Source organism: Thermobia domestica, chromosome 2 (genome assembly GCF_964235325.1).
Source record: "Thermobia domestica chromosome 2, izTheDome1.hap1.1, whole genome shotgun sequence".
In the NCBI taxonomy this organism is placed as follows: Eukaryota; Metazoa; Arthropoda; class Insecta; order Zygentoma; family Lepismatidae; genus Thermobia; species Thermobia domestica.
Window position 1 is genome coordinate 382,156,689 of NC_137455.1, and position 14,041 is coordinate 382,170,729.

The window sequence follows — 14,041 nt, forward strand, 5'->3', positions numbered from 1 at the left end:
CTAATATTTTTTTGCCCGTTTTTCGTAAGTGGAAAGAGGTAATAAAATATAACTTACCACAATAATAGATAATATTATTCTACACCCGAAAATATGAGTCTGAAGAATTTTCAGTGTTGCCATCCATAGAAATTACAGTGTGACCAGAATTTGAATTACTCAAAAATCTAGGTAAGGGCAGCGACTAGGAAAATGAACTCAACTGTAATTGATGACTTATTATGCTGTCTATGTTCCTTGCTTACTACTTTTTTAAATAATATTTCTATTTATTTTATAAACCTTACATAAATTAATACAAAATAAATAAGTTATTACAAAATAAATAGAAGCATTATTTAAAAAGTAGTAAACAAGAAACATAGACAGCATGATAAGTCATCAATTACCGTTGAGTTCATTTTTCTAGTCTCTGCCTTTATCTAGAGTTTTGAGTAATTCAAATTCTGGTCACACTGTAAATTCTATGGATGGCAAAACTGAAAATTCTTCCGATTCGTATTTTCGGGTATAGAATAACATTATCTATTATTGTGATAAGTTACATTTTATTACCTGTTTCCACTTACGAAAAACGGGCAAAAGAAAAATTATTAGTTCTTCAAAAATATTTAGTAGTCTGCTCTCTTAACAAGTGTAAACAAGTCTTAACAGGCTGTGTACGAATAGTGTACCCAGACGGAGGAGTGTGTAGTTATTACTCGGAGCAATTTCACAGATCGAGCAACGCACAAACATTAAGTTCATATGCAAATTGGAGAATATCTTATTCAGAGACTGATAGCCTCATCGGATGTTTGGCTCTTCACAAAGCTAAAAATGGGCCTTATCTGTTTCGCCAACGTAGAAGAGATCAAAACCAATGCGACGGCTAAACTTCGGAAAATGCCAAAAGAGGCTTTTCGTCGGTGTTTCCAGCAATAGCAGGAGGAATGGAACAAGACTGTCTCTTCCGAAGGTGCTTACCCTGTAGGCTAGTAAGTAAATGTGTACTTAGAATAATATATTGTAGTCAGGGGTGGATCCAGGACCGACTTCTGGGGGGGGTTGTCATACTGCTATACTTTTAAGGGCTCCAAACTTTGGGATGGGTTTCAGTTATGTATATAAAATAAGAAAGTTTCCTCTTCTAGTGGAGGGGGGGGGATCGCCCCGATTGCCCCCTGGATCCGGCCCTGATTGTAGTAATAAAAAGCTGCAACAGAATTCTGGGAACATTTTGACTGCCCTCGTATTCTACAGTGGAAATTAAAATTCTATGCTACGTAGTATTATTAACTTAGTTAAGTATTTTTTTTAAAAAAAAAGTGATCTCAAATTGAGTTCTAATTTGGAATATATTTAGAATGACAATGGTGAAGATCTATTATATTTAAAGACACGATCTCAACTTTCATCTGGTGGATAAACTAAAGCCTCGGGAAAAAATCAGTAAGAATGACCGATTGCGAGATTCAAACCCAAATACCACTAAATTACAAAGTGAAACCGCTTTTAATTTACTTAACGTAATTACATAGAAGGATGCCATAGTTTCTCAACAGTGAATTATACAGCAGCGCTTGAGGTGAAAGTCGAGGCTACGAGGCTACATGAAGAGTACGCCCTGTCCTCATAATGTGTGTTTAAAATAAGAACGCAAAATTTAATTTTCTTTTCAGTACATATAGAAATTTGTATTGTTACAAAATCTAAAATAATTAAGGATTGTGTAATTTGCATAGTGACTTGTTTGTTGAAATTAATATCTAATACCTAAAATATTTTGATAAAATACTACTTGTTAATATATACGACTTTCAATTTTAAGTCGAAAATACTTTAATATGCTTGCGAAATTACTTATCCCTACTGTTTTCCCCGATTTTTAAATTTTTACCAAAATTTGCAAACATTTATAAAGGAAATTCTAACAATATATTATATGAAGTTATATGAAGAATATATATGAAGTTTTATTTTCAATACTTTCCAAGACTATTCATGAAACTTACAAAAGAAATTGGCTGTGGTTTAGTGAAAATGTTTCTGTGGACGTTGTATTTATATTAACGAGCATAAAGTAATTTTCCTTTACTTTCTATCCCATAAAAGAGGTTATATTTTCTCCGAAAATGAATGCACGTTTAGGTAACAATATTTATTTATCAAATATGTTGCTAAGGATCATTGGACGGAATTGACATCTAGAGGTGTTCGGGTAAGCTCCTATTCTAATTACCCATAGGAAGTATTACCAACTCTTGACAATAATTTGTATGTAACTAATTATATACTGAATACGGGGTGAATTGGACCAACGCTGTTAGGTATGCCAATATAATAAAGACCAAAGATCCTATTTCTGGATAGGTCCGGGGAGGCCTAGGGGAGGCGGCTCCCCTAAATTTTTCATTACCGCCTAAAATTTTCACGGAAGGCTTGCACATGAACTATAACATGGTTGAATCGGGTCCCCCTAACTTCTATCGTCACCCCTGCAGTTTTGGGCTGGCTACCGGCTTGTTTCTTTGCTATATTTATTACAATACAGCAAGGCCAGGTTAACAAACAAAGTATAGCCCCTCGTGTTGCACTCCCTGCAGCCGCCTTTCTGGCAATTTCTTGATTCCACATCTTGTCCTCAGAGGCAAAAAAATCAATCATAATGTTTCCACCTGATGCTGGTTGGTGAAGCATTGTGATTTCAAAAAGTGTACCATGTACTGAAAGCTGATAATCCAGAGGAACACGATCAGGGTCCGTTTGATGCCATCAAGTTCCTGAATTTTTTGTTGCCTTTTTACTAGTCGAGTATGGTTTTACATTATCTTGTTGCAGTAGGACCCGCTTTCGAATCCCGAATGCAAGATATTTTTTGGTGTAGTGCAGCATATCCAACTGTTCGGAATAAAGGTGGGCATCGATGGTATGACCATTAAGAACGAACTCAAAGTGAATTATGCCCTCGTAGTTTCACAACACATAGAGCATGATTTTATGCCCGTGGAAGTTGGCTCTTGCTCAAGCACTGTTTTTACATTTTGGACTTTCTGGAAAACACCCACTTTTCGTCGTGTGTGACAATTCGGTTCAGGAAATGCACATTACGCGGATTTTAGAGCAGTTGTTGGAACAATTCACTCTTTTCTGTATCTGAGTTGGGGTACAAGTGCGTCGATTTCTCTGTAAATTTTTGAGGGGCCCATTCAGATGAAAATTTTAAGAGAAATCGCACTCAAACTACGCCAAATATTTATACTCATAACTACAATAGAGGGGCCCACATGAGCTTTGAAGGGGGTCCGGGCACCCTCGCCCCCCGGGATCAGCGCCCTTGTCAACTCATGAGGTACAATGTGGTAGCTCCTGATGGTTTACCCGAGGTACTGAAGGTGACGAACTACAATGGACTATGACGTGCCGAGTTGGTTTGGCAATTATCATGTATTGGTGGATGGGTATTACTCAGTGAGCTCAGAATCTGTTATTCTGGCTGATCTACATTTTTACACTCTGTAAGAAATTTCTGGAACCAAGGAGTTGCTGTGGTTTCCCTCTCGCGTGACAAATGTTTTGGGTTGCTGCCACAGCGTTATGCCGAAGTTGGAAATCATACAACAACAATGCACGTATCAGACGTTCTTGTTGGGCACTGAAACTGAAAACTGACTGAAAATGCTGATGGAGTGGCTCCGTGTTGAATAGTTCGCTTGCCACACTACTTTTTGGGTCAGTTTTACGTCGAACTTGTGGCCGATCATAGTGTATACACGCGCCTCCTGTTTGGGTGTGGAAGTGTTGCCCAACTTTAGGATATACCTGTTATATATCTAACAAAACAGTTATCATCTCGCTTTTGACATAATTGGTTTCAAGGGCACGGGAGTCAGTGAGTCTCACACGAGTACACACGAGTCACACGAGTTTGTAAAGCACAACATCATTCGCTGAGTTTTCTAGGGTTTCCCTCGACATTTTCATTTCACCAATAATTTCATAAGCATTCCTAATCATTAGTCATTCGTATCTTTTAGCTTAAAGAGCACCATGGGACATTAAAATAAGTAATAATTCGTTTCAAGACGTAGTTTAAAAAATTCTGCACATTTTTTAAATCAAATTTTAAAACCTCGTGGTAGCTTCCGGTTCCCTTGAAATCATTGATTCTTTTGAATTTATTCAGAAAAATGCAAAAATTCTACTTTTTTTTTCAATAAAATTTTAGTATAACGCTTAACTCAGTGATGTAAATTATTGACAAATACCAAGAAAGATATTATTAGTCTACTAAAAACTGAAGAATTAATTTCATTTGTAATCAGATGCTTCATTTTTACAAGTATTATTTATATATTTACAATATTCCAGTAACAACCTTAATCGAATATTCAAAATATGGCCTACAATAGAAGTTTAATAGCTTGAGTTAATTATAGACAATACTATATCCTATATTTTACATTACACTATATCCTTTCAATTGCATAAAATGTTAAGACACTAATTACTATCCATAATCATGGTTCGAAGCAGCGGAGGGGGCAAGGGGTTTTAGTTGTTTCGCTGGATTTTCTAAGGATGATTTCTAAGAACTTTCTTGTCAAAACATAATACTTTGCTCTCATATACTACAACACTTAAGTTTGTTTAGTGCACTTAATAAGGAAATGTGGGTAAATAACTATTATTTTAAATTGTGATGTATTATGCCCACGCATGCATCAGTGGCAGATCTAGGAGGTAAAAACTGCGGGTGCAGTCAAAATCCAAACTATGATAGGTATATCATGAATTTACTATAAAATTTGAAAAGTATATAAATAATAGCTTAAATTATTTTTGTCACTGAAAAAAACTGGGGGGGGGGAGGGGCTAAGCTCCTCTGTCCTGTAATAGATCCGCCACTGGTATGCATCAATGACTGGTTGTATTTGTGTTTGTGTTCGTGTGTCAGTCATTTGCTCCCCCTTGGAATCAGTATTTGGCCCCCTTAGAATCAGTCTTTTGCCTCCCGTGAAATTGATCTTATACCCCCCTTGGAAAAAAATCCTGCGATCATTCCCGTGCACAATATTATAATATTGTTTCTTGATTTGTAGATTTGTAAAAAATGACTTGAATTCAGATAAAATTGTATGAAATTCACAGATATGAAAATCTGAAGACTACGTTTACAATCTGTCTATAGGCCTATATGAAAATGTCCGTGAACCTGCCCCATTCACACCGGCACTAATTTTAAAACATATGCAAAAAAAATGAGTGCCTAATTAGTGCTTACGACCTGTAGTGTTAAAAAAAATTGCTGTTACACAAACAAAAAAAGATTCTGGGTGGGGCTAGGTTCATGCTAGCCCCTCCCATTCAATCGATTGAGATGAAACCTATACAAGAAGTTGGTATTGAATTAGTGCTAACGATACCGCATAGAAAGAAAATTAGTGCTATTCATCTTATCATAAAAATGAGGTATCGATTGTTTTCTTTAATGATGCCGCCATTAAACAATTTTGTGTATCTTTTAGCTTTCTGATAAGAGCACTATTTTTTTTTCTATGTGGTATCCTCAGCACTAATTCAACATTAACTTCGTGTCTGGGTTTAATCTCAATTGGTTGAGTGGGTGAGGCTAGCCTGAACCTAGCCCTACCCAGAATCTTTTTTTTTTTTTGTTTGTTTGTTTCTTAACGTTTGTGTAACAGCACAAATTTTTTTAACACTACATTTTTTTAGCACTAATTTTTGACATATGTTTTAAAATTAGTACTGGAGTGGATGGGGCCAGATTGACGGACATTATATGAAAATGAAATAGACGTTGTATCATACTCTTTCACGACAAAACATCTAAAAAGTATGAAAAGAATTTTTCACTTTGAGCGAGGAGTGTTTTTACCATTCCACTTTTGACAATCAGCTATTCAAAACCTGAGATAGCTAATTGGTCACCAATGGAACTGACTTCTCATTGTTAATGGTTCACCATTGCGCATGTAGATTATTTTAATTTCCACAGAAATTACACGATGAGGCAACCAAAAGCCAGTGTTCGTCGTTTGAGGGAAATTTCCCTAATCTAGGGAAATTTCATAGGTGAAGTTAGCAAAAACAGAAAAAGGATTTTTTTTCGATAAAACGTGAAAATCCAAAGAAATTTTCGAGCTGTCTGATTGATCAATATAAATGCTTAAATTTTTCTTTGTTCTTCAGAAACAAATCAATATCATAGCAATAGTTTGTATGTGTGTGTAAGTCTGTGTCTGTGAGTATGTATTGAAGGTAGCATAATTTGCTACTCATTGTTGACTGGGTGTTTTTGTACGGGAAGGAAAACAAATTTTAAAAATAGGTGGTTAGGAATTCCTTCAATTCAATATAAGGTTAAAACATAATTTCTATCATAGAAATTAGGCACTCAACAAACTAGGGGAAATTTGATAAGAAAAGGGAAATTTTTTGTATCAGTTGAGGGAAATTTTCTTAAGGAAATATACGAACACTGTCATTAGCCCAACCACTCTGATAAAATTTTTCATTGTCCCGAAACTGCCGTATGATTTACAATTCCTTCAATTTCCCTTTATTTGTCATATTTTATCATCATTTAATGGTTTTTCATTAATTTTAATCTTTGATTTTTAAAATTTTTTTCAGTTAAGATTTTATTTCGTGTCGCTGAATCCAGCGAAACAAATTGACTCAAGCTAGTTGAAGAATAAAATACTTTAAGATGACGCTTTCCAAAACACATTCAGCTAGCAGCTTTATTCAAGATTGTTGATGTGTGCATTGTAAACGAAACTTTAAAAATAAAACACACATTAAAATCTTGTCTATTACTAATAGGCCACTGTAAACAATTTTTTCATTTATTTTTTACGTTGTTACAGGAAATATAGGCATACACAAGTGAACATGAATATATTGGAAATATATTGTAGACCCTATATCTTTTTATTTGATGAAAGAGAAATGTTTTACCGTGAATAATTTCATCTTTTCAATTTGTCATCTAATTATTTGAATCACGGATACAGCAGCTAGTCCCTTATGTGTGTAATATTAGGATACTAACTCTGATTCTCAAGGTCAGATAAGTAGCCTAAAATCTACATTCGTACAGAACATTCAGGCAAATAAAAAAAAATGAATAAATTGTAGGAGTGAATTTATACCAAGTAATATGGACAAAAATATTTTATTTTAACGTCCCATGATTGTGCTCTTTAGGCTAAGGGAGACAATTATTAAAGCAAGGAAATGATGATGGAAGAATTGGTGGAATGAGAAAGTGGGAGGAAACGGGCGTACCCTGAGAGAAAACCCACGAATACGATGTCTACCACAAACTTGACCGGTGGTCGAACCAAGAACCCTACACATCAGAGGTAATCTTTCTATTACTGAGCCATCGTGCTTCCGAGAAAAATGGCCAATTATTAAGCCTAAATATTAAGAATTATCTCCACAAAGCTCACCTAAGCTCTTTTGAATTTTAGTTGATAACTTAGAAAGAATGAAGAAGATCCAAAATATAGAAATAGAGGCAGTTAGCACCTCGCAAAATCCTTTTACATGAATTAATTACTGCTTTCAACACCTTGTGTATAATGCAGAACATTCGAGTGACCTGAAATTATGAAGTCAGGAACTGAGTATCCAAAATCTCTTATAAGAAAATTTTTTGTAAACAGATATAGGCTCATTTAATATTATTTTTGCAAAATAGTATTTGCTTCGTTTTCTAATTTTTAGTGTCAATCGTTGTCTTGAAATATTAGTAGTTCACTAAAACAAAATATAAAAAGTAGTAGAGAAAATAGCGAAGAGCCTTAAGGTAATTGTAAAGCTTTCACTATTGACAATAGATGGCACAACGTTTTCTCTATCTTTGTAATGTACTGTATTTTGTAAGGTGCGATAGTATTCAAAATAATTGAATCAAATTCAAGAGATCAATATTCAAACTTTGTAAAGACAAGTTCAATAAATAATCTTTTCAATGTATTTTGTAAGAAGAGACAATATTCAAAAAAATATTCAATCAAATTCAAGAGATCTATATTCAAACTTTGTAAAGAGAAGTTCAATAAATAATCTTTTCAATGTATTTTGTAAGAAGAGACAATATTCAAAAAAAATATCCAATCAAATTCAAGAGATCAATATTCAAACTTCGTAAAAACAAGGTGAATCAATAATCAGAGAATTCATTGGAAAGATAGGGAAATGTCTAGAAAATACATGTGAAAGATAGAGAAATACCTAGAAAATGCATTGGGAAGATAAGGAAATATCTAGAAAATACATTGGCAAGATATAGAAATATATTTGAAAAATAGGAAAAATATTTCTAAAATGCATTGGACAGATAGGGAATACTTAAAAAATACTCAGGAAAGATAAGAAAATACCTTGAAAATATATCGGAAGGGTAGGGAAATAACTAGAGAGTGCATTGAAAAAAATAGGAAAATATGTAGAAAATACATTCAACACACCAGAAAAACATTTTAAAAATGCATTGGAAATATAGGTAAATACTTAAAACATACGTTGGAAAGATAGGAAAATATCTAGAAAATACATGGGAAGATAGGAAAATACCTAGAAAATAAATGGGAAATATAGATAAATATCTAGAAAATACATTGGGAAGATAGGAAAATAGCTAGAGAATACATTGTAAAGGTAATGAAAACGTTTTGACATCCATTTTGCGATAGTAGAGTCTTTTAACTTTCCTCAAAGTTATTACAAGTTTTTGTTCCTCCAAATTGGGAAAAGATAATTTACTTTTGATTTCTAACTTAAGCAATAGAAATAGCTCGCAAATTTACAAAGAAAAAAATCTCAAAATGAGATTCTTTTTCTTTAAATTATCATGCCAAATAATTTCGCAGTTACATATAGCGTTCGATACAAAAACTTCCAAGTTGGAGTCATTTCTTTTCACGTCCTTTATCGCCTGATCCTTCACCAATATTATATCCAACCCACATTTCTCTAATTAGAAAGCTTGAAAGAAAACATACAAGGATTTTTAAAATATGATGAGTGCCATAAAAAAAAAAAAAAAAAAAGGTAAGACAGACAAACAGATAGACACACATACATGCACAAATATTTTCTATTTGTTTCACACCTGTAAATATTAATCTGGTCAAATACAAAATAAACTTGTATTTAAGTTAACTTGATACTATTTAAAACAAGATAAATTAATTCCAAATCTCAATTGTGAAGTTAAACACTGCAAAATAAAATTCCGATGATTTAGATCTAAGATGCTATAGAAGATAGTACAATTGATTATACTTTACAATGTACGAAAATAACGCGTAGGCAGTGATTAATTTCCCTTAGCCAAATGCTACATACAGTGAATTATATGCACAACAGGGAAAATACTGGATATATTTTTTTCATATTCTCAACACCCACATTACAATCATGCAGTTACTATTCAAAACCCAAATACGTGCTTAGATATTTTATATATATACTTTCTAATTCTCCCCTACTATTTGTTTTTGAAACATTTTGAAATGCAAAAATATTTTTAGTAAGGTCCAATTTGGTAACGCAGTTTACTAATGCTTTCAAAGCATAATTTCCTAAAACTTACCTTTCTTTTACGTATTTCTTATTGTTAAATATTTGTTGTGAAATAAATGATGGTCATTGAGTTAATTGCAACGAACAAAAAATTAAAAAATACTTTAATATTTATATGCTGCAAAACATTTTCTTCTTCACTTCGCTTTGCAAAATCTTGGGAAATGAAGTACCAGGAAATTACGCAGTACATTGAATAAAGCTATCATCATCTGAAAACTATTTCTTTAAAATTTTCCAAAAAGATATCTCTATAAGTGTTATAGAAAAATGCAGAACTAAAATAAATTTAGAATGGTGAATGAATTTTTAGATTTTCTGCTGGCTTGGAATTAGAAATAGTAATGCTTCTTATAATGCTATACTATATTATTATTATTATTATTATTATTATTATTATTATTATTATTATTATTATTATTATTATTATTATTATGTTTGATTTAGGATAAATAAGATATATATTTTAAGTACTGGTATTGTCACTGAAAGCTAAGACTAAAGGTATAATAACCGATTGCTGATATTAACGAATTCTTTTTACAGATTATTAAAAGATAAACTACCAATAATTATTGTTATTTTAACAGTAAAATGTTTGCATTATATTACAATTTTCTATTTTACAACACAGTTTTATTCAAAGTGTTTAAAATGATTTTTGTTTAGAAAACTTAAAGTAAATACATATTTTTAAATAATAATAAATTGTAAATTTCTTTATTATAAATCTAAATCAATAGAATAAATGTAATTGTATTTTTCAAAATGTAACGAACTTAGTCAAATCGCTATAAGAATCCTACTATTATCTTTATGCTTTAAAATAATGTATAACACCTGAATACTTATCAACTGTTTATTTTTTGTAAAAAAAATGAGAACATTTGGTAAATATCATAAATTAAAGTCTTTTATGTGTTGAAATAATATGCTGGATTAGTTAAAGAAATAATAAAATAATTTAGCTGCAAGAATTAAAGTGCAAATACATTTTTCTTCACCGTTTTGCATAGACCTAGATAACATAAGACACCATGTGAATAAGATGATGTGAATTACTAATCTTTGTACAGAAAGTTTATTTTAAATATTGTGTTATTAGTTAACCAAAATTGCATTTTACATCGTCTACAGAGGGTTAACTCTCTTTGGGTAGTAGCTAGTATTTGGTAATCAACAAAAGAGAAAAATAATTGATAAAATCACTATGGTGAAATGAAAACAACCGTACATAGAAAAACGAAGCTAATCATTTAACTTCTGTATAATTATAAAATTAGAATAAAATGTAAATCTTTCATATTTCGCCAATAAAATAATAAAATAAAATAAATAAAAAAACACAAAATAAAAAAATATACAAGAAATAAAAATCCGGTCGTTTTGGACACAAAAATAAACGAAACAACACTTCCGGGAGTACAAACGTTCCAATTTATAAAAATCTAAGAAAACCAGCATTTTAAAGCATTTACTTCGCTGGGAAAAGAATTTTGCCAACATTTAAAAAAAAACTCAAAATAATAATTATTTTTTGTAAAATAACATCTTCAAAACATTGGTCTAAAATAATATAATCACTCATTTATGTGAATAATGGAACCAAAATTTTGCATTTTTTAATTTTATAAATTATTCTATAAGAGATGTAATTAAATATTGATCAAAATTGTTAATCATGGAAATTGTTTTAATACATTTAATATGTTAAATATAAATATGTTGTTAAAATGATGACAATTTTGTATCATATTATTTTAGTGAGACAAAATAAGTGTATTAAATTTGCGCTAAACTACAAGTAAATATTTGCGATATTTCACAAACTAATTTTGTTAATTCAAGTATTAATATTGCGATAATTTTCGAACGATAAATTGAAAAAATAATAATATTTTATAAACTGTTTATTACTAGACAATTTTAAAAAAGAGCAAATAATTAGTCTTCTAAATTTAGAAATTTAGTAGCTCTTCAATTACAAAATTTTATTCCCTATCAAAAACTTGTTGTTTCTTAATTTTTCTTTTGAAATTATCATTATCAACTTACATTGCAAACGGAAAGTTGTGTTTTACTAACATGTTTTTTTCTGTCTTTCTTAAAATGTTTTATATAATAGTCAATTTTTCACAACGAAATTCAACATAATTTCAACTTCATGCTTATTGTACATTCACGTGATATTTTTTGTCATTATTTTTTTTATTATTTTAAAAACTAAACAGTATAAAAATATTCTTTGTGAACAACAAAGCTACAATTATACATACTTAAGAATTTAATATACACTTTTGCTATTTTTTTTTATTAGGGTTTACTAGAAATCTTTTGTAATTATGCACAAAGCATTAACAAAAAAATAATCTAACTTCCTGTGCACGCGGATTGGTCAGTTGGACTCCTACGGCCAAGGGTCATTGCATCGAAAACCCCATGAGGTCATTATTAAGGGAGTTCACTGTGTTTTACACAAGGGAGATGGGGTACTTGTAATATAGACCCCTCCCACCTCACACACTAAAACAGAGAGAGAGAGAGAGAGAGAGAGAGAGAGGGAGGGAGTTGAGAAGGCGTCTAGGGAGAGGGGGGAAGGGTAGAGTAGAAGGATGTCCGATTTTGTCATACTGTTTACACTTACAGTATGACACCATTGCTCAGAATTGAGTACTTACACCACACCAGTCAAAAAAAAATATTTTTGAATTTATACTCCAGCATATTTTAAACAAAAATCTACATTTCTCTCAGAATAACACTAATACTAGAAATTTTACTAATATAAAACGTAAAATTACTAACAAAAATTTAAAAATAATAGAAAAAAATTAGTAGTACTTACCAAAAAAATTGCAAATGTTGTCTGCAGAGGTATTTCCCGCCCGGCTGAACACTTGGTATGCAATAATATTCCGTCTTGCCTAGTCGAAATTATCCGCCCCACCACTTTCGAATCTAAAAATATTTTAAAATTTCGGATACGGAGCAACAAAAATTACGTAAACAAAAATATTTAAACCGGAGATAATAGAAATAACCAACTCAAATTCAAACCGAAGTTGTTCTAAACGAAAATAAATACTGCTAGAAAGTTAAAATAAAAAATAACTATAAAATAAATAAATAAATAAATACAGGAGATAAATCTCTCACTCTTAAGCTTGCCCGATACAGAATCCCGTTTGTTCCTAAGATAGACACTGAGAAAAGTTATGCATGTATATATATATATGGTATATTACTTATCCATATAATAAAGTAACGATCTTGAAGCGCGCATGTGATGTTATAACCGACGAACCCGAGAGCATCTACGGGCGATATATCACAGAATCAAATTCTCGCCAATAACGTTACCGGATGGCAAAAGATGTAAGAGTGTTTGTGTGTATGTGTGTGTGTGTGTGTATGTTGACCCCCCTCATATTTTTCGGCCGTATGTGTTGTTTTCCTTTATGGCGATTTTTTTTTCCTAAGGAATAATAATATTAATAAAGATAGACCGTTAGCGTCGCGACGCGACGGAGGGGAGGCTGTTTATGAATGTAGATATGTTTGTTGAGGGTTGTGAATCTCGGAGGAAAGGCACAGGGGTTGGGCTTCGAACCCCTTACGTCTACTCGAATGCCAATGTAAACTGTATAAAAGGTATTTCTCCTCTGTTTGGCATACTCGTCGTGCGCCGAGAAGCCTCCCATCATTTATGGCTTCTGCACCACTAACTATCCGCGCCGTTTAGAAGGCCTGTCCACGTGATGTTGAGGCATCCGATCCGAGAAAGCAACGCTCTCAGATGGTGGAAGAAAGATTGACTTCCATCTTGGTTTGACATAGCCCGCATTCGTCAACAAGAATCGAAAAAGAGGCCGTTAAAATAATAAAAAACCCATGCGAAGGCAGGGAGGGAGGCACTTTTCTCACCCCGTTTGCTTTTCCTTTCGAAGACCCAGCCACCAAAAAAGAGAAAGCAACTAGAGCTCAAAATATTCTAGATGCAAAGCCGATTGTTTTATTTTCTACATTCACAAAGATTTTTCGTGTTTACCTCATAAACAAGCAACATGCCAATAGGGTTACGTTTTGGGGGTTGAATAAACGAAATGGATTTTTTTTTTCACCTTTACCTGCTCTTTTCGGTAGCTTTAGAAAAAATCCAATAACAGATCAGACGACCTACATCCATAAGGGTTGTAAGAATGTAAGAAAACAAAACATACATATACATAAAACCCTTCACCCTCTCCCATGACAATTGTAAATAGAGAAAGTAAGGCAAACGGATTTTTTTGTTCCTTATTTTTATTTGAGACACGGATTTTTGAAGATGTTCAACCCTTAGTGTTGTAAGGGATAAAAGAGTTTAGTTTCTCTTCTGTATGCTTGGCCTAAATTGAATACTGACTAGAATAACCCATTCGGAGGTGTGTGACTAGGCATT

General features: G+C 32.4%; 1 long non-coding RNA gene across 1 annotated transcript in view; it reads right to left on the reverse strand.

Moving 5' to 3' along the window:
• LOC145678875 (uncharacterized) overlaps positions 1 to 13,275 on the reverse strand; it is a 747,802-nt gene extending 734,527 nt beyond the window's left edge. The window contains exon 1 of the long non-coding RNA XR_014130474.1: positions 12,446 to 13,275. This is a non-coding gene — a long non-coding RNA (uncharacterized LOC145678875). The remainder of the gene's footprint in view (positions 1 to 12,445) is intronic.
• Positions 13,276 to 14,041: the final 766 nt, after the last annotated feature.